The 21,343-nt window shown below is 35.9% G+C and overlaps 1 protein-coding gene across 1 annotated transcript in view; it reads right to left on the reverse strand.

Moving 5' to 3' along the window:
- The window catches only part of LOC146397805 (uncharacterized), a 1,134,194-nt gene extending 1,113,535 nt beyond the window's left edge, over nucleotides 1–20,659 (reverse strand). The window contains exons 1-3 of the transcript XR_014823714.1: nucleotides 20,487–20,659; nucleotides 15,378–15,565; nucleotides 13,868–13,980 (exon numbers count right to left, since the gene is read on the reverse strand). The gene's annotated coding sequence lies outside the window, so the exon portion shown is untranslated. The remainder of the gene's footprint in view (nucleotides 1–13,867; nucleotides 13,981–15,377; nucleotides 15,566–20,486) is intronic.
- Between the last annotated feature and the right edge of the window lie 684 nt (nucleotides 20,660–21,343).

The raw sequence follows: 21,343 nt of genomic DNA on the forward strand, positions 1-21,343 counted from the left end.
AAGGTACAGTTGGGAAAAGTAAATTTTAGAGTGGTTGAATTACCAATGCAAGGTCATACTGCTCTGAAGTGATAGAACGAGAGTTCTTCTCTGTTCTTTCTGATTTCAAAAGGCCATATTCTAAATGATTTTGCTCAATAAATGTTTGTTGACATTCCAGCAGAGAGAGTAACATAAATAAAGACCAGGTGTTGAAATTAACACAACTGTGTTTGAGAGAAAATGAGAGAGATTTAACTTCTAGTAAAAAATGAAAAAGGAAGTTGGTTGAACATAAATGCCAGATGAAGAGGCAAATTTGAAGAAGACAATTGAGACCCTATGATTAGGTATAAAATAGTTTTTAGGAAGATAGTGTAAGGAAGAAACAAAGTTGTATTAATTTGTAAGTCAGTTATGACACTATCTCTCCAAAGATGCAAAACCATAAAAATACCATTGGATTTAAAAATGTAAATTGATTCAGCCTCATCAAATATACAGCACTCTTTTAATATGCAAATTTTAAAAAATAGTCCCAAATTTGGGAGGAAACCACAAGGATGGGGTGGAGTTTTATGATATGTATGTTTTAAACTTTTGTTATTTAGCTGCTTAAATTTGGTGATCACCACTGTCTAAACTTCTGAAAATAAGTAATGTGGGATATACTAAGAATGAAGAATTTATTATCTAGATTTAAATCCTAAAATAAGATTTTCAAGAAAATGTGGAGTTTAAAAATCACACCAGAAAATTGAAGTAATAACATGTTGAGACACCTTTTTACAAAATATTGATGCTACTATGGACAATGAAAGATAATTAGTAGATGCATCTCTCTCTGCATACCCTTTTTAAATAACAGAAAATGAGTTTCATCCTGATATAAATGTTGATAGTATATTTAAAGAATATTTGTTGGAATAATTGCCAAATTCTCATCCAACTCCAAGAGTGCACATGACCTAGTCAAACTTTGGTGCAAGAAAGCAATAGCTTCTGATAATACTTGAGGTAAGGAAATAAAGTAACAGTGACTTCAAATCTGAACCTGCTACATGGTGATTTAGAACTTATTCTCTATTAAAATAAATAAATAAAAGGAAAATGAGAGAAATAAATGACAACAGAAAAGTATGATGAACTCCGCTCTATCCATTTAGGTTCTAAATATTTCAGGAATAAATGTGCAACAACAAATGAAGAAATAATAGGATTATAGATATGACTATCATAGCAGAGATGGAGTAATGAAATGCTGGAGAAAGTCTTTAAGCCAAAGAAAAACACTGGGGTGTTTTGGTTAAGAAATGTCCACAGGAATTATAGAAATGTGTCCTGTCCTCCAAAGAAATGGAGAGAAAACAAACACAATGGAGGACCTTACTCTAGGTAAACCCATAGATTGTGTGTAATAATAGAAAAGGGAAGAAAAGCAAGTTTAGGAGTATGGAGAGAAAAGAATAGTCCCTAAGCAAGGTAAGAAGAATTTGAAATAGGAGATGGTCGCCAATAGCAAACACTAAAAAGTGGTCAAGAACAAGGAAGATCAAGAATTGGGTTTAGCAAAATGTTGGTGTTCTTTGGGCATGTAAATCTCATGTAAGAAAACAGTGAATTAAGCAGAAAATAACTAGGGAGAAACAAGAAGGAATGGCTGTAGTATAAAAGGAAGAGCTGATCTGAAATGTCTACATAAAAACTTTATCTCAACCTATAAATAAGCAGAACTGATTTGGTTGCTATTTCCTCAAAGAGTGTTCTTGTGTATCTTCTAAAAGCTCTCACAGATGACCGTAATACATATACAACAGAAGTATATGCAACTAATTATGCCAGGATTGTGAAATAAAGTTTTATAGGATACTGGTACCAAATGCTAGGAAAATAAGTGGGATATTAAAACATAATGATGTTGAGACATAAATTCAAGAATAAATTAAAATAAATACACATGAAATGCAAGTTTTTGTTGTTGTTGTTGTTTTTTTTTTTTTTTTTTTGTCCTTTGTCTTTTTAGGGCTGCATCTGTGGCATATAGAGGTTTCCAGACTAAGAGTTGAATCAGAGCTGTGGCTGCCGGCCTACACAACAGCCAAGGCAATGAAGGATCTGAGCTGAGTCTGCCACCTACACTACAGCTCACAGCAATGCCAGATCCTTAACCCTCTGAGTAAGAACTTTTTTAAAAAGTTACATGAAATTGAGTAGAGACAAGGAAATGAGAAGTGCAGGTCTCTGAGAGCTGGAGGGAAAGTTATATACGTTAGACTAGAAAGGAAAGAGTAATAGGAATCACTTTGTAATCATATTAGGAGGACATGCTAGAAAGAGATGACATACTTTCAGAAAGAATGATCAGAGACTATTGATGAAAATATGGAAGGGTTAAAAATAGACCGGAGGGGCCCATATTTATCCTTTGGCTAAACTGAAACACAGAAATAGTGAAATAATGAAACAGAAAAGTTTACTAGAGATCATATATCTTCTGTGCCTTGCTGAAAAAGGTATCTGGATAATGAAGAGATGTTAGAGTACTGGCAGTCACACCTCAATATGCAGAAGGACCTCCCCAAGATTCACATTAAAAGTGAAGATTCTAGGTCCCAAGCACAGCTCTTCCATGCTCCCATGTATATGGAGGTATCCAAGAATCTTCATTCTTAGAGACAACATTGGTAATTACCTCCCGGGTGACAGAGGTAGTCTCCTTCCTATGCTTTGAAAACATTAGCGGGTCAAAAAAATTTAAATAATAACATTTTAAAAGATGAAAATCAATTCTAGTGAGAAAGACTAAAGAAGTTAACTTTATAGCACAGAAGGCAGGAGGATGAGTTAATAACTATCTCCAAGTTGATTAAGTACTAGCTTAGCAATTTTTCTCCATTTCCATTGTTGTCTACACAAGAGAAAATCGACTTGAATTAGGGTAAAAACTCAGTTACAAGAAAAGATTTCTTGACTTAAATAGTGATTATAGGCTAGGACTGTCATGAAGTATATTTTGGAGAATATATATTCCTGTTTTGTTTTGACCTACTTAAAAATCATCACCAGCATCATCAGCATCATATTCATCATCATCTTATCAGTTCTGGCTATTTTAAGGGTGTATCCCTTTACTGATATTGGATATAGGGTTGTTGACCATAGGATATTTTAAGGTCTTCCCTGGTTCTATGCTAGAAACATTTAATAAGGATATATTGCTCTTTGAGGAGGCTATGCAAGTCATTAACTGTGACTAATATGCTGTCCTCAAGATGTGCCAGAGCAACCTCATTAATTATGTCAAATTGCTGCTAAAGACATTTTGTATATGAATGTGTGAGTGCATGAGTGTGTGTGTTTGTGTGTATGGTCATTTATTAAATTCCTTTGGAATTACAGAATAAAGATAATGAGTTAATTGAAAGGCATACCCTGTCCATTTTTTAAGCTTTTTCTCTCTTTTCCCCTAACTCTTAAGGACCAGTCCTGCCACCAGGCATGTCTTTCCTTGGCCAGCATTTGTACATGCTAAGTGGTACAGAGTTGCTCAAGCAAACAGAGGATGGAATTCCACCTGGTTCTCTTTCATTGCTACAACGAGAGAGAAGCAGTTTGGTTTCTGCAACCCTCTCATGCTGTGATAAGCCATAAAAAAGACTGGCTAAAGTGACTACAGATGTTGTGTGAAATAGCCAGTATGTTTTCCACCTGTCTGTATTTGCCTAAGGGGTCAGGGACAATCAAATTAAAGCAATATGCAAGATGTGACAGATGTTTGTCCTATTGAGATAAATCTGAGCAAGTTGCAGAAAGGTAGAATAAATGTAATACATAAAACAAAACACAGAAACCACTTTAGAAGGTGTCCTGAGAATATCAACATTTCTAAATAAAGGCCCATTACTTTACATCCTTCCCTTCTAATTAGACCCATAATTGGACACTTTATAGTACCTAGTGGAAACATAATTAGTCATTCTTTTTATAGCAGCATAATTTGTTGGGAGTTGGAGTGTTGAAGTGGAAGAAGCATCATTTTGGATATTTTTTATCTCTTTTTCAGGCAACAGGTAATAACATGGTGCTTTGCCCATTTTGTTGGAAGAACTTGGGTGACTGTTTCTCCATCAAACTAATGTCCTCTGATTATCTCATGTTCCTCCCAAAATATAGGATGATGGTCTGTATCTAAGAGGCTAATGCCTAGTAATGAAATAGCCTTTCAATAACTTATTGACCAGAACATTGCTAACATGTCAAGATCAAGGAAAAGGGAGTTAGATGTGACATTATGATTACATATGTCTTGAAACAAAACACTAATATGGGGCATTTTTCTTTTGTGTCACACTGGCTAGATGTCTCTAGTCAAAAAGACAATATATGTTCCTTGGCAAAGTTTTTTTTTGGTCTTTATCTTTCTTTTCCTACACTAAAACACTTTATGCTCTGAAATTTCAGCCACTGCTCCTAAAAATTATTAGCCTTAAAAAATATGAGCTGGCTAGGGAAAGCATAAAACTAATCAACCAATGGACATTAACTCTTTTGAAGGTTGTAAAACCTTACAAGACATGAGGAAATGGCATTCATTGCATTTTGTGAAAAGAATAATCAGTTCCAATTCAAGTCATTTGTAAATACTTCCAGGGAACAAAATAGAGGGTTGTGTGTTTTAAGCTTTAAGACAAAAGATTATTATGATTACTGGTATATATCATTCCTTAATTTCATTGTTATAATAAAGCACATGGTTCTGATTACAGGTAATCCACTTCTGGTCTCAGTTGCTGCCAACCATAAGCTGATTTAGATGACAACCTATATGACTGTAGTGAAGGCCAATGGAAATTACATAAACTATTTTTTTCTTTCTCTACTAGGATTTCCAAGCTCTCAATGAAGCACAGAAGCCTAATTGAGATTTGGATGGTTGCTGCTTGTTGCAGCACCCTCCTTACCAACAGAGAAGGAATATTTACCGTGGAGCTTGGACTTTTGTTGGGAGTTATCCAGTGCTGTGTAGTTAAGCACTGTTAGTATCGAAGAGGTATTTCTAAAGAGAACATCAACATTTTTTAAATTGACCTAATGTATTGGTGATTTATCAATGTAATTTGTTGAGTGCTTATTTGTCAGGCACTGTACTACAATCAAGCATTCTCCTTCCCAAACTCTCTCTGTGGCAGAGACTACAGTACTGGAATTACCCTATCAGTAGTGATTTGAAATTCACAGCATTCCATTCTTTCATTCAATCTTTTCAGGAACAAGATGTGTAATTTATCAATGCCTTCACCAGAGAAGGGAATGTGCCCAGAGCATTCCAAGCTTCTCCTAGCATTATTATAAAATGTTATGAGCATTTAAGGAAGCCAGGAGAGGTGGCAAAAAAAAAAAAAAAGCACGAAGATGGTAAATGAGGATGCCTCAGGCTAAAGAGATGGTAAGAGGAAGAATGATTGTTCATTGTTCCATCAACCAAATCTGTCAATCACATGACACGTAGGAAAATGTGCCTGCCAACACAAATAAAATAGTTGGACTAATTTAACAAGTTCCAATCAACTAACTCAGGTGGAAATTTCAGTTAGATTGCACTGATGTGTAAACATTGACAATAGGTTAATTTCTAGGGCAGTTCAGGCATTAGAAAATTCCTTAGCTAATAAAATTGATGGATTTTTGTGTTTTGTGTGTTCCTCACATTTGAAAGAATACTATATCCTCTAAACCCATTTTTAAAAATTGAAAAAGTATTGTTTTTCTCCTAAAAAATAAACTATTAAGATTTCTAGAATCATTTAATTCATAGTGGATGTACCATTTCACTCATGTATAGGTTAGATCATTACATTTTTATAATTATCTTTTATGTATATACATTTTGTGTATTTTTTACTGTGCAATTGCCAATTTACTTGCACTATTATTTATACATACACACATATATTTAGATCATTAAAAGAAAGAATTCTTATGATTCAATTAAGATATGTTAAGTAGCTGGACTTTGGATAATTTGTGTAAAAAATTTTATAGCCTATCAGAAGTCAATTTATATGCTAAATAATGTAGGAAGTTCATATGTACCATGGCATTATGTAAGTTTATACCTCAATGAGATCCTAAGGATCATTTGCAAAAATAAAATATATGCTCAATAAAAATTGTGGAACAAGGAGATTCAAACATATCAAACTGAAGAAGTTAGAGATCTATATGATAATATGAAATACATAAAGTACAATTGACCTTTAATGCAAAAGTAATAATATATTTCCAGTATATAATTAGTTCCACTTATATCACCACCCCTTTGTGGCCTACTCCCCCTCATCTTTAGTTTTCTAGAACAAAGTTCAAGCAAAATAAATGAGAAATTGATGAAAGATAAAGAGTTCCTAGACATAATTATAATCTGATAGGTAATTTCTTAATATCTAAATAATAATTTATTCACTTTTTCTTTCTTTTGATTGGTTTCCACAGACCAAAAAAGAAAAAAAAATTTAAAAGAAATGTTATGAGTGTCCTATTTATCATGTTCATGAGAAAAAAATTCCTTAATAAGTTGATCCTTATATCTAATATGCTAGGTCAATACTTAACAAGTGAATTAATAAGTTCTGGGGCTATAATGTACAGAATAGTGACTATAGTTAAACACTACAGTACTGGATACTTAAGCCTTCCTAAGAAAGGAGATATTAAGCATTCTTACCACAAACACACACACAAATGGTAATTATGAGAGGTAATGGATATGTTAAATGGATTGTGGTAATCATATAATAATGTAGGAACAACCTTCAACCAAACAGACTGGAAACTTTCAAAAAGATATTCTACTACAGAAGAAAAAGAGGAGGCCAGATCAAGATGGTAGGAGGGGTGATTATTCAATATCAGCAACCCCATACCCAACAGGTGGGCAGCCCATAGACTGGAAAGTAACTTCATCACAGAGACTCACCTATAGGAGTGAGGGTTCTGAGCCCCAGGTCAGGTCTCCAAGCATGGGGATCTGGCACTGGGAGAATGAGCCCCCAGAGCATATTGCATTGAAGGCCAGTGGGACTTGTTATCTTGAGCTTCATGGGCATGGGAGAAACAGAGACCCCCATTCTTGAAAGGCACACACAGGCTTTCATGTACACTGGGTCCCAGAGCAAAACCGTATCTCCACAGAAATCTGGGTTGGACCAACTTCAGTTCTTGGAGGACCTCCTGGGAAAACAAGGGGTGACTGTGGCTTGTTGTAGGAGTAGGACATTGGAAGCAAAGCTCTTGGGAATAATCATCAGCATGTGTTTATCTGGAGGGGGCCATTTTGGGAAAATCTGGCCACAACCATCAGTGCTGAGAAGCACCAGGCCAAACAGTAATCCAGGTGGAATCACAGGCCAGACCCACCAGTAAACAGCCTGCCTAAAGACCCCCAGACACACAGCCCCTGTAATCTCATGCAGAGACAAAGCCGTACCCACAGGGGGATATGAATTAGCCCCACCTACCAGTGGGCAGGCATCATCCCTTCCATCGGAGGGGAAGCAAGCCCCCATATCAAGTTCAGACACAAGGGGGGCAGACATCAGAAGGAAGAGAGGCTACAACCCTATTGTCTGCAAAAACAACACCACACCAAAAACCTATAAAAATGAAAAGGCAGAGAACTATAACTCAGATAAGGGAGCAAGAAAAAAAAAAAACAGAAAAACAACAATGTGATCTGGAGATTATCAGCCTCCAGGAAAAAGACTGTAGACTGATGAGGCCAAAGATGATACAAGACATTGGAAATAAACTGGAGGCAAAGATTGATAATATACAGTAAACACTGAGCAAAGATATTAAAGATTTAAAACTTAAGCAAGCAGAGATGCAAAACACAATAACTGAAATAAAAAATTCATTAGAAGCAACCAACAGCAGAATACAGGAGGCAGATGAACAAATAAGCAAGGTGGAGGACAGACTAGGGGAAATCACTGATGTGGAGCAGAAGAGAGAAAAAAGATTGAAAAAAAATGAAGAGAGTCTCAGAGAACTATGGGAAAATGATAAACGCACCAACATCCATATTACAGGGGTGTCAGAAGGAGAAGAGAAAACAGGACAGAAAAAATATTTGAAGAGATAATAGAGGAAAACTTCCCTAACATGGGAAAGGAATGACTCACTCAAATCCAGGAACCACAATGAGTACCATACAAAATAAACCCAAGGAGGAACACCCCAAGACACATATTATTCAAACTCACCAAAATTAAAGACAAAGAGAAAATATTGAAAGCAGCTAGGGAAACTAAACAAATAACACACAAGGAAACACCAATAAGGTTATCAGCAGATTGTTCAGCAGAACCTCTTCAGGACAGAAGGTAGTGGCACCATATATTTAGAGTGATGAAAGGGGAAAAACCTCCAACCAAGATTACTTTACCTAGCAAGGCTCTCATTCAGATTTGAAGGAGAAATCAAGAGCTTTACAGATAAGCAAAAGCTAAGAGAATTCAGCAACAGTAAACCAGCTTTACAACAAATACTAAAAGAACTTCTCTAGACAGAAAAGAAAAAGGCCACAACTAGAAACAAAAATACCATAAATGACAAGGCTCATCATAAAGGCATATATATACATATATATATGTGTATATATATATATAGTAAAGATAGGAAATAGGAAATCATCCATGTACAAATATGCTACCAAAATCAGAAATCATGAGTAGAGGAGGGTACAAATGCAGGACACTGGAGATGCAATTACATTTAAGAGACCAACAACTGAAAACAATCTCATAGGTATAGAGACTCCTCTATCAAAACTTTAGGGTAACTATAAACCAAAAATCTACAACTGATACACAAACAAATAAGAAAAATCTACTCAAGTACAACATTAAAGATAGTAATAAAACCACAAGAGGAGAGCAAGAGAAGAAGGGAAGAAAAAAAGAGAAGGGAAGAAAAAAGAGCAACAAAAACAAATCCAAAACAGCTAATAAAATGGCAATAAGAAAATGCAGATCGATAATTATCTTAAAGGTAAATGGACTAAATGTCCCAATCAAAATACATAGACTGGCTGAATGGATACCAAAATGAGATCCATATATATGCTGTCATCAAGAGACCCACTTCATTTCTAGGGACACATACCAAATGAAAGTGAGAGGATGGAAGGAAATATTCCATGAAAATGAGAAGCAAAAAAAGCTGGAGTAGCAATATTTATATGAGACAAAATAGACCTTAAAATTAAGAATATTATAAGAGACAAGGAAGGATGCTACATAATGGTCAAAGGTTCAACCCAAGAAGATATAAGAATTGTAAATATATATGAACCCAACGTAGGATCACCTCAACATACAAGGCAACTGCTAACAACCTTAAAAGGCATATATACAATAACACAATAATAGTGGGGGATTTTAACACCCCACTTACAGCAATGGGCAGATCATCCAGACAGAAAATCAACAAGAAACACAGGCCCTGAATGAAGCAATAGATCAGATGGACTTAATAGACATTTTTAGGACATTCCATCCGAAAGTAGCAATCCAAAAGTACTCATACATTCTTCTCAACTGCACATGGAATATTCTCAAGGCTTGATCCCATTCTGGGCCACAAATAAAACCTTGGTTCCTTCAAAAAAATTGTAAATAAATCAACAACAAAACAAACTGCAAAGAACACAAACATGTAGAGACTAAATAACATGCTACTAAACAACCAATGGATCATTGAAGAAATCAAAGAGGAAATTAAAAAATACCTAGAAGCAAATGACAAAAAAGATACAACACTCCAAAACCTATGAGATGCAGCAAAAACAGTTCTAAGAGGTAAGTTTATAGAAATACAAGCCTACCTTAGGAAACAAGAAAAAACTGGAATAAACAACCTATCTTTACATCTGAAGCAACTCGAGAGAGAACAGACAAGACATGAAGATAGGTGAAGGAAAGAAATCATAAAGATCAGAGCAGAAATCAATGAAATAGAAATGAAGAAAACCATAGAAAAGATCAAGGAAACTAAAAGCTGGTTCTCTGACATGATCAACAAAATTGATAAACCCTTAGCCAGACTTAAGATAAAAAGAGAGAGAACTCAAATCAATAAAAGTAGAAATGAAAAAGGAGAAGTTACAATGGACATCACAGAAATACAAATGGTCATAAGAGACCACTGCATGCAACTATATGCCAATAAAATGGAAAACCTAGAAGAAATGGACAAATTCTTAGAAAAGTACAATCTTCCAAGAACAAACCAAGATGAAATAGAAAAGATGAATGTACCCATCACAAGTAATAAAATTGAAACTGTGATTAAAAAACTTCCAACAAACAAAAGACCAAACATTCTCTGACATATACCACAGCAATATTTTCACAGATCTACCTCCTAGAGTAATGATAATAAAAACAAATATAAACAAATGGGGCTTAATTAAACTTAAAAGTTTCTGCACAGCAAAGGAAACCTAAACAAAATGAAAAGACAACACATAGAATGGAGAAAATATTTGCAAATGAAGTGACTGACAAGGGATTAATCTCCAAAATTTATAAACACCTTCTGCAGCTCAATACCAAAAAAAAAAAAAACCCCAATCAAAAAATGGGCAGGCAAGAGGTGATTAGATTAGGAAGATGTGGTGTGTATATATATATATATATATATATATACACACACACATTAGGAAGATGTGATGTGTGTGTGTATATACATATATATATATATACACATATATATACATATATACGTACGTGTGTGTGTATATATATATACACAACGGAATACTGCTCAGCCATAAAAAGAACAAAATAATGCCATTTACAGCAATACAGATGGAACTAGAGACTCATACTGAGTGAAGTCAGAAAGAGAAAGACAAATACCATATGATATCACTTATATCTGGAATCTAATATATGGCACAAATGAAACTTTCCACAGAAAAGAAAATCATGGACTTGGAGAAGAGACTCGTGGTTGCCGTAAGGTGGGAGGAGGGGATGGATAGGGTGCTTGGGGTTAATAGATGCAGGCTATTGCCTTTGGAATGGATTAGCAATGAGATCCTGCTGTGTGGCACTGGGAACTATGTCTGGTTACTTATGATGGAGCATGATAATGTGAGAAAAAAGAATGTATACATGTATGTATAACTGGGTTGCCATGCTGTACAGTAGAAAATTGACAGAACACTGTAAACCAGCTATAATGGAAAAAAATAAAAATTATTATATAAAAAAATAGTAATAGAAAACAAAAGTTAAAGAAGCAAAAAAAAAAAAAAAAAAATGGGCAGAAGATCTAAACAGACAATTCTCCAAAGAGGACATATAGATGGCCAAAAAAACACATGAAAAGATGTTTGACATCATTAATTATTAGAGAAATGCAAATCAAAACCACTATGAGGTACCACCTTCACCAGCTTAACAGCTATTGCCAAACAGCCTATGAACAATGGGTGCTTGAGAAGGTGTGGAGAAAAGGGAACCCTATTATGCTGTTGGTGGGAATGTAAAATGGTACAACCACTGTGGAAAACAGTATGGAAATTCCTCAGAAAACTAAAAATAGAATTACCATTTCATCCAGCAATCCCAGTCCTGGGCATCTATCCAGAGAAAACCATGGCTCAAAAACACACATGTACCCCAATGTTCATTGCAGCACTATACCCAATAGCCAAGACATGGAAACAACCTAAATGCCCAGCGACATAGGTGTGGATAAAGAAGCTGTGATACCTATATACAATGGAATATTACTCATCCATTAAAAGGAAAGAAATAATGGAATTTGTAGCAACATGGATGGACCTAGAAATTATCATGCTATTCACTATGAAAATTCTAATGTATAACCCAGTGTTAGAGATTCAAATGAATGATACTCTAAACCAGGATAAGTAAAAAATAATAAAGTTCAGAATATGAATATGCATCAAGGTGATAAAATTAGAGACATGATCTGTCCTGTGTTAAGTGAAAAATAGGTCATAATTCATATAGTAAAGTTTAGACGTGTTAAAGGGGCCAATCCAACATGAAAGGGCCAACTACACTGTGAAAAAAGGGCATTGCTCCCTAAAGGCTGTATCTCACTGAAGCTATTTGAGGATAGAAGATCCTAAGGTGAACAGTGTTCTATTTACATATTAATGTGATTTAGTTTATCAAACTGCATGAATTTTATTTTAATTAAAAGTAAGTTAAACTTTCAGAAATATATTTATGTATGATTATAAAACAATTTTAAAGAAACTATTCTATTGATATAATTAAAGACTGTTCATGCTAAATCAAAGATTGCTATAAAATTTATATATTATTCATAATTTTATACTATTTTGGTTTTAAAATATTATGCATTTAAAAATGAAAAGTTTCCAAAGGGGTTTTAAACTGCAGAAACAGAGTTCTCAGATCAACTGGCAGAATGAAGTGTGTGAATGCATAGAAATAGCAGTGTTACAGCTTGGGAATATTTCTTTAAATGGTCAATGGAATGACCCAGGTGTCCACCAGTTGTGGTGATAAAAATCTTGCTGTTACATTACTTCTAGAAGGTGTGAAAATAATGAGTGCAAATAAAAATAGCGGTTAAAAATATGTAAGACCATTAGCCAAACAGACAAAATTGGCACAGAAAAAAATCACTTGCTGCCACAAAAAATAAAAATAATTGAATGCTCTAGATTTTAGTGTCAGCTCTCAACTGAAGCTATTTAATAGAAAGCATGAGTCTATAGCAGAGATGCAAGCTGTAGCAAACAGTCGCCTGTGGGAACCATAGCCGATAGCTCAAGGCCATGAGCAGAACCAGGTATATCCTGTTTCACTTTCTTTATATTTTGTGCTTTTGAAAATTTTAACAATGTACAGTATTTGAAGTTAAATGTTCTGGATATCTTTGTACTTGAAAAGATGTAAGTGTCAGAAGTTATTTGGAATTTTTTCACAAAGCGTTAGGAATCAGAAAAATAAATTTTGGTTGTTTTCAGTTAAGAGGGAAAATATTCTTACAGTTAGGATAAAATGTATTGTAAGTTATATGACATATTTTTATGGCCCAAAAGAATAAAAAGTTTATATCAGTTGCTGTTTCAACCAGGCATTTTTAATAGTTCATAACATAGAAAAGAAGTTCAAGAAGAGTATAAATTTTGTCAGCTGTGTTCATGGAAGGCAGTTCATAAGTACTTGAGGTACACTTCTCAAATTAATAAATAGGGCATATGAAAACTTTACAGCTGAATACAGTAAATTATTTTAAGAGATTTCCTTTAAAAATTCTAGAGAGTTTCAGTTTAACATTTCAATTTTATTTATTTACTTATTTTTAAAAACTTAGATTAGATCTTAGGTGAAATTTTTAAAAAACAAATTCTAAGTTTTTCCTATTTATATGATAACACTGTAGGTTGGCTGACAGAACCTCCCTTGTCATCTTCTTTCTCCTACGCCTTTATTATAAAGTCTGTAAAAGTTAAAAACACAACTACTCAAGCTCCAACCATCCAAACTTCCTTGCTGCTAGTTGTCTTCCCACTGACAAAGGTGGGTAAATGCCTGCTAATTTTATCTTTTCCTCTCAATGTTCTTCATTTTATTTTGACTAGAAAATGATGCAAGGCCTAGAAGTAGAGCAGATTTCTTGTGACATGAGGCAATAGGACATACACATGTGTGGAGGCTGAGAAAGATCCTGATCCTCTTTTGGCATAATTAAGAGACTGTGCCAGTCTTGGATTGAATATCTTCAAATTTGTAATTATACTAGACAATTCTTTGTGTATTTAAGCTTTTAATTGTATGTTTTTTCTATTATTTGTAGGTGAATCCATACCTACCAGATAGAGGTCGCACATCATTTAGTTATATATCTGTTAATCAACTGTATTTCTTAGTTTGGAATTCCGCAGATTCAAATGCAAGAATTGTATTTCTGATGTGATCTCAGGAACTATCAATGGGGAAGAAGACAAAGAAAGGGAAAAAATCAGTAAAGGGACATTACTCATTATAAGAGATATGGATAGAACTTTGGAATAGCTTCTTAGGGGCCTAGTTAAAGTTCTTCCTGGCTGGTAGTTTCTGAAAAGTACAGTTTATGATGAAATCTATAATTCTTATGGTCAACTGCACATTTTCATAAAGTGAAGGCAATATTATGTATAATTTTGAATCCTTGGACATTGGTACTGGTTGAGGCATTGCAGGCAGAAAAGTAAAACTATATTGGAGATACTTTTCAATGCCAGGAAGGATGAATTATCCCTTACCCTAGTATATAAGGGGTCCAATGCAATCAACTTGCCATAAAGTGATTGGTTTCTAATGGATGGTATGGTGTTGAAGACTCTCCATTATCTCTACTATATACTCAGGGATTTGTGCTTCCCCCTCCAAGTTACTTTAGGCTCCAGTAAATTATATACATACTGTATTTCTTAAAGATCAAAGCCTCCTTGATCTTTTATATGAAGTAATAATATTAAGTAATTTGATTGAACTAATGACTGCTTTATCTGATATCTAAACAGAATAAACAACACAATATGACACACTCACCCTTTATGGACTTAAATTCTGGGATAGTCCAAGTTGCCATTTTTCCTGATCTTTGTCAATATAAAATGGAGTTACTTTATTAACAACCCACAAGACTTTCAATCTTCAGGTGACAAATTGTGTGGCCCCTTTTGAAAGGTTGCTTGAGTCCCCCTTATTATTTACCTACAATAACTCTATCTGATTTTTTTAAATAAAAACATTTCTTGTTGATTTTTCACTGAAAAAAAAAAAAAGATCAAGGCCTCCTGGTTGTTACTCTCACCTTACCGCCTACTACAAGAATTATATCCATATATCTGCTAGTGAAGCATTGTTACATGACATCCACAATTACAAATTACCATAATTCTCATTCCCCACCATAAACTAGTCTGCAGGATATAGCACCTACTTAACAATATTGATGTGCCCTTTACTATCCCATTCTCTATTACTTTAGAGAAGGGCATACCCTCTGAACCACACTAGAGAACATAGCTAATTAATTATCTAGTATTACAAAGTAAAGCTATTCTAACATACCAACATAACTTAAACTATTAATCCCTTCTTTAATATTTTCCAAGGACGTTCTAGCAAATGCACTTCATTCACCATGGGCAGTCAGAGTTTCTTCTGGGAACTTAATACTGAATCTTAGGAGAGTTCCTCATATCAATATACTCTGCCTTTTCTTGCCTTATATCCCATTCCCCATCCCTTATCACAGTCTAATATTTTAACGTTCATTTTCAAGCATGTTCTCCCAGCTCCTACTGTACGTATTCCATAGACTCCATAACTCACTTGGCAAATACTTTCTTCTTAAAGCATCCACCCAGGAAATCTTCAAGTCTCCATGTCCATTCTTTCCCCAGTGGGACCTTGACACCAGTGTATGAACATTGCCAGCATTGTGAATCCAGCCCACTTTGTACTTCTGTCAGCAATCTGCTCTCCCACTCTTGGAGGATATGGTCTGTGTCACACCAAGCCTAGAATTGATAATTCACTGCCTCAGGTCTGTCAATTTTATCCTATAAGTCTTTTATTGCACTTATTATATACCAATCAGTGCCATGTCCTTATAATTACCATTATCCCATATTTACCAAGAGATAAAGGTATTGCCTGAACTAAGGTGTCTCCTTCCTCTGTAACCACAACCCAGTTCACCTCAGGTCAGAAAGTTAGCATAGGAGATGTTATAACTTTACTGCTTACCACTAGTAATAGGAACCTCATTGCCATCTGGCTGGTGACTAATCCAGTTCCAAAATTTTGTCTTGAGGGTCTGTTCCTATGACCATTTTTGGCACCAAGTGTCTATTTGGATTCCCCCAGAAGCAACCACTAAGACAAAGATTCAAGTATAGGTAAGTTAAGAGGTGATCCTAGGCAGCACCCCTAGGGGAGTGAACAGTATGATGGGAAGGGACAGGAAACCAACAAAAGGTAGATTATCAGTCTAGTTAACAATTTGGGGAAGTGGCTCTATCCTATTAGGGCACTCAGAGGAGATAATATTCCCAATCAAGGGATGAAAAACCTGAGGAAATTACCCATTAACTCTCCCTCTGTCATGGGTTGGTGCATTAATTCTCTGGCCCTTTAAGCTTGCATTGTATACAGAGCAAGTCTGCCCCCACGTCTACACTGAGGCCCTCAAGCAGAGTTCACAGGCCTTCACATGAAGCAGACTCCAGGGTGTAGATGTGTGCAAAGAGGGGACATGGGAGGGGTGTTGGCTAGACCTGCTCCAACAAGGAACATTTTTTCTTTCTCATAAGGCTGGCAAGAGTATGATTATGCCAGGTAGAGAAATCTACCTCTGGCCACATGCCTAGGCAAAATAGTGAATTACATACATACAGTGTGATGATAAGGATCCTAAAACTGCTTTCCCTGTATTGTTAACGCAACATATTGTATTAACTGTCCCCTTGTTCCAATATCTAAAATTTCCCCTTTTTTAAAATTATTTTGGCCTACCATAATATAATATTTTGGTATGGCCAGTGTGTTTCTTTTTTGAGAGGTTCTGGAGTGAAAACTCTCTTCTCGTCCATAAAAAATTTCCACCACTTTTCTCTATTTCACATCATTTTACTTTGAGATGTCTTTTCTCTAAGTCCTTTCATGCATCTGCTATAGTGAAAAGCCCCCAGAATTATTACCTCTTTTTTTCGAAGGCTGTCCATTTCCAGGATGCAGAAAAGGACCGCTGTGAGGAAAAAAAATAGGAGGCATGTGGTGTTCCTCACAGAACAGCTCTGCTCCAGACCATAGGGAGAAAGTACCCTTTAGAGAGGACATTTGCCAATTTTAAGGGTGCCTGTATCATTCAGGGTCTCGGCCAGAAACAGATGGTGGTTTCAAATTAGGATAATTTGAGGAGGATTTCATTAAGGAGCAATTTACAAAAATGAAAGGAGTGTATCCAGAACCCACTAGGGACAGTGCATGACCTCATGTCATCACCATCCCTAGATTTGAAGGAGTGAAGGGAAGAAGGCATTATAGGACCCCAAGGACTCAGAAAGCTGGAGAAACCTGGAGAGGATCTCCTGCAGAAGTGAACACTTCATTCTTGAAGGTATCCAGTATATTGAGAGCATGCTAGGAGAAAGGTGAGGTAATAAAAACCCTGCTCGTGCTCTCTCATCCCCTATGGTCTCCAGTCTGGGCTTTCTATTGACTGACCTCAGCTGAAGCCAGCCAGAAGGGTGGGTCGATGGAGTTTATACATCTCAGGGCATCAAGCAGGATGGAAAAATATGGTAAATGGATCTGAAAAAATACTGGAATATTTCCAGCCCACTGCTCTTATTTACATGTGAGGAAATCCACCAAGGTATTCATTTGAGAACATGTAGGGACCACCTTGCAATAAAGAAGCTAAAAAATCAGACTTTTTTTTCTCCCATATTCTTGGAAGCTATGCTTTTTCAATCAGGTGCTCATGGCAGGGAAGCAAAACAATTTTAGAACTGATTCTGGCTGTCCAGGGGAAGGAGTCAGGTGGTGCCAGGAGCAGCCTTCACAGTCCAAGGGCAGCAGAGCCAGTGACAGGATCCAGGGTCTAATGGTGGAAGCCTCGGCCCTTCGTCCACAAACTTTTCCTTAGATTACACTGCCTGTGCTTCTAGCCAGTTAGGCTTTTGAGTTTTTCTGAGCCTCATTCTCTAGATGTCCTATTATATCTGTTTATTTTTTCCCAAATAAATTGCTTGGCAGATTAAATTCACCAGAGACCATTTGTGGTTTCTGAAGTAAAGAAGGCTTATTAGTGGGAGGAAAAGTGATACTATAATGAGGTTGTGAAGGCAACATTGGAGTGGCTACCATGCTACACAGAGCATCCAGGGTTGTGTCCCCAGTGGTCTAACCTTTAGCAATCTTGGTAAATAAGAAGAAATCTGAAGTTAATCATCTCGCTTAATTGGAGCTGAAAACAAGCACACCACAGGATCATCTAATATTCTAAGAGGAGAATCTCAACATCTCAGCAAGATGTAGCACATCTACAATTCATATTTCACCTATAGTAATCTGGAACAAAATGCTCATTGAAAGCATTGAGAAACTGAGCTACTGCCACAGAAGTCTGCCAGAAAGGAGGCATTCAAGGACTGCAGGGTGAGCAGATGCTTCTAATGGCACTGGATATTTAAAGAAAAACAATGAGCAGCAGTCCAAATTCCCAAATTCTTGGCTCAAGTAATAGACTGAAACTCGGGAAATTTCCACAATTAAGCCAAAGCATTTTTTTTTAATCTTTTGTAATGGCAGAACTGAACTATGGAGGGAAATGCACACTTGGGATTACAGCTAATATGTCCTTTCGAAATCATCACTTCCTTACTACCCACCCCACATTTCCTAAACTATTTGCCTTCCTTCTCCTCAGCCCTTTCTCTCTCTTCTATAGAAATCTGATAATATGGTTTATCACTGAGAAAGAGTAAAGGGAAAGGGCTTTACATCCAGGGTGGGAAATTTACCTCAGGAAGCTGAGGTGAATGTGGCACTTATCGGGGCAAGATGAAAAAGAAAGTTAGAAATTTCTATTGCCAAGAATGTTGAGACAACTGTGCAAAGAGGGTCATATGCATTCATGAAATGGTTATATATGAGTAAGGAATTCCCTAAAGGGAATAAGAGAAGAAATTGGAGGAGAGGATAAATCTTGTCTCATCATTAGGTTTTTCTCCTTGAATTTATCTAAATACATCATAGTATTCTTAAAAGCTTCTTATAAAATGGTCTTATAAAATGGTTTTAAAATGGTTACTGTAGACAAAAAGGTTATTTATGGAGATTTCAGAAATTAATATTTTCATTTATTTACTAATTCTCCATAAAATCAAGCTGTATTTTGTTCTTTAATAAAACTGTTCCATTAACGATGTTCTTCTAAGCATTAAGTGCACATTAGGACACTGTCTTTTACAGATTACTCATTTTTTTATAGTATAGTACTACAAAAAAAAAAAAAAACTCATGAACAAATTCTATTGTAGCCAATTGTCAAGAAATAACCCCAGAATAGTATAATCACTAAATTTATTTTGATAGAAAATTATAATATGTACAAGAAAAAGCATCTCTACAACTGGCATGAAATGCTTTCTTATGTAAATTTAATTCCTAGTAAAAAGGGGAGAGTCAATCCTTCAGTCAGGGGAATATAACAATTGAATATCCAATATCAATTTTTAAATGTGTAGTGGAGTTTAAATAGCAACAACATAAGTCAGTAAAATTCAGATGTTCTGAAACTGAACTTCTTTCAACTTCATCCCAGCTCCTGACCTCCCTACTTCTTGAAGATACTTTAAGTGAGTCCACTTGAGGTTTTTCACTCTCTGGCTCTAGTTTATTTAAAGCAGTGACTATCTGTTTAAAGTCCATCTGAAGGCATTTGCAAGGCCCTTTCAATTGCTCATGTGGGCCCTGACTGCAGTTTCCTAGGCTCACTTGGGACCTACAGCTACAACTGATCATGACTCTAGCTCTCTGCCCTGAGCTATTCCTGGCAGAAGAGTCTTTGGTGGTGGGCAGCTATAAATCTGGGATGATAATTTATGGCAGAGGAGAACCCCTGGGTTCACCACTCCCTCTGAGAGCACAGGCCCCTCGACTTCCTACATACGTAGCTGGTGGCTTTGTACCGCTTACCTACTAAGACTTCAATGAGATTCTCTGAATATGTTGCCTGTAGTTACTAGAAAGAACATGGCTCTTACTCTCAGCCTTTCTAGGTTTACACAAATTTCTCAAAAATCAGGGGGGTGATCTGGAACCCCTCTTATGTTCAGACCCCATGATCATACTGCCATATTTCTTGCTCCCTCATCCATGTTTCATTGTGGTAGGACATCTTTATGGATTGCCATTCTCAAACTCAGTTGTCAAAAAGAACCCAGGTTTCTTCTAATTCTGCAATCCCCATACTTCATGAGGAACTCAGTATCTCTACCCACTATCCTTTCTTGCAGAGCTGACTCAAAACTTTTCTAGGGTACTCTCTCATTAAAATAATGAAATTCCATTTAACAAGTATCTTACTTAACTCTAAGTCCAATTATCTTACTTCTAATCTCTTGATATGGTTGCCCTGTAGTCTCATATCCACCCACCAAGTCTTCCCTTCTTAATTTCTAAAAATGCCAAATTCACATTCCTTTGAACAAGTCATATTATTTTACTTCTCCATGCTTTTGCACATGTAGTTTTTGTATATTGTACTCATTCCCTTGTACTATATATGTAGAATGTAATAAACAAGGTAATATAGTTGAATTACTTACATTATTTTGCATATGTTGCTAAACTTAAACTCTTCAAAAGTAGAGACCATTTAAAGATATCACTTCAGGTTCATTTGGTATTTTCTTCCTCTTTCTGACTTACTTCATTTAGTATGAGGATCTCTAGTTGCATCCATGTTGCTGCAAATGACATTATTTTGTTCTTTTTTATGGCTGAGTAGTATACCATTGTGTATATATACCACCTCTTCTTAATCCATTCATCTGTTGATGGACATTTAGGTTGTTTCCATGTCTTGGCTGTTGTGAACAGTGCTGCAATGAACATAGGGATATCAGAAACAGACTCACAGACATAGATAAAAGACTTGTGGTTGCCAAGAGATGGGGGAGGGAGAAGGATGGATGTGGAGTTTGGGGTTGGTAGGTGCAAACTATTACATTTAGAATGGATAAGAAGTGAGGTCCTACTGTGCAGCACAGAGAACTCTATCCAATCTCTTGGGATAGAACGTGATGGAATACAGTATAAGAAAAAGAATGTAACAATGCTGTACAGCATAAATTGGCATAATACTGTATATACTGTATATCAACTATATTTTTTAAATATAAAAAGAAAAATATCACTTCAGATTTATTGGAATTGTACTACCTCATCATAAATTATTGATCCATTACGTTGTTTACTCTTTTCACACAGAGAGTATATATATATATATATATATATATATATATATTTGTCTTTTCTAGGGCCACACCCGAGGCATATGGAGGTTCCCAGGCTAGGGGTCTAATCGCTGACCTATGCCAGGGCCACAGCAACACAGAATCCAAGCCGCATCTGCAACCTACACCACAGCTCAAGGCAACGTCGGATCCTTAACCCACTGAGCAAGGCCATGGATCAAACCTGCAACCTCATGGTTCCTAGTCAGATTTGTTAACCACTGAGCCACAGTGGGAACTCCTAGAGAATATATTAAAAAAGAAAAGAAA

Source organism: Sus scrofa, chromosome 13, assembly GCF_054392235.1.
Source record: "Sus scrofa isolate SSC_HxYL_T2T_F1_AM1 chromosome 13, Sscrofa_HxYL_maternal_Yorkshire_Landrace_v2.0, whole genome shotgun sequence".
Lineage (NCBI taxonomy): Eukaryota > Metazoa > Chordata > Mammalia > Artiodactyla > Suidae > Sus > Sus scrofa.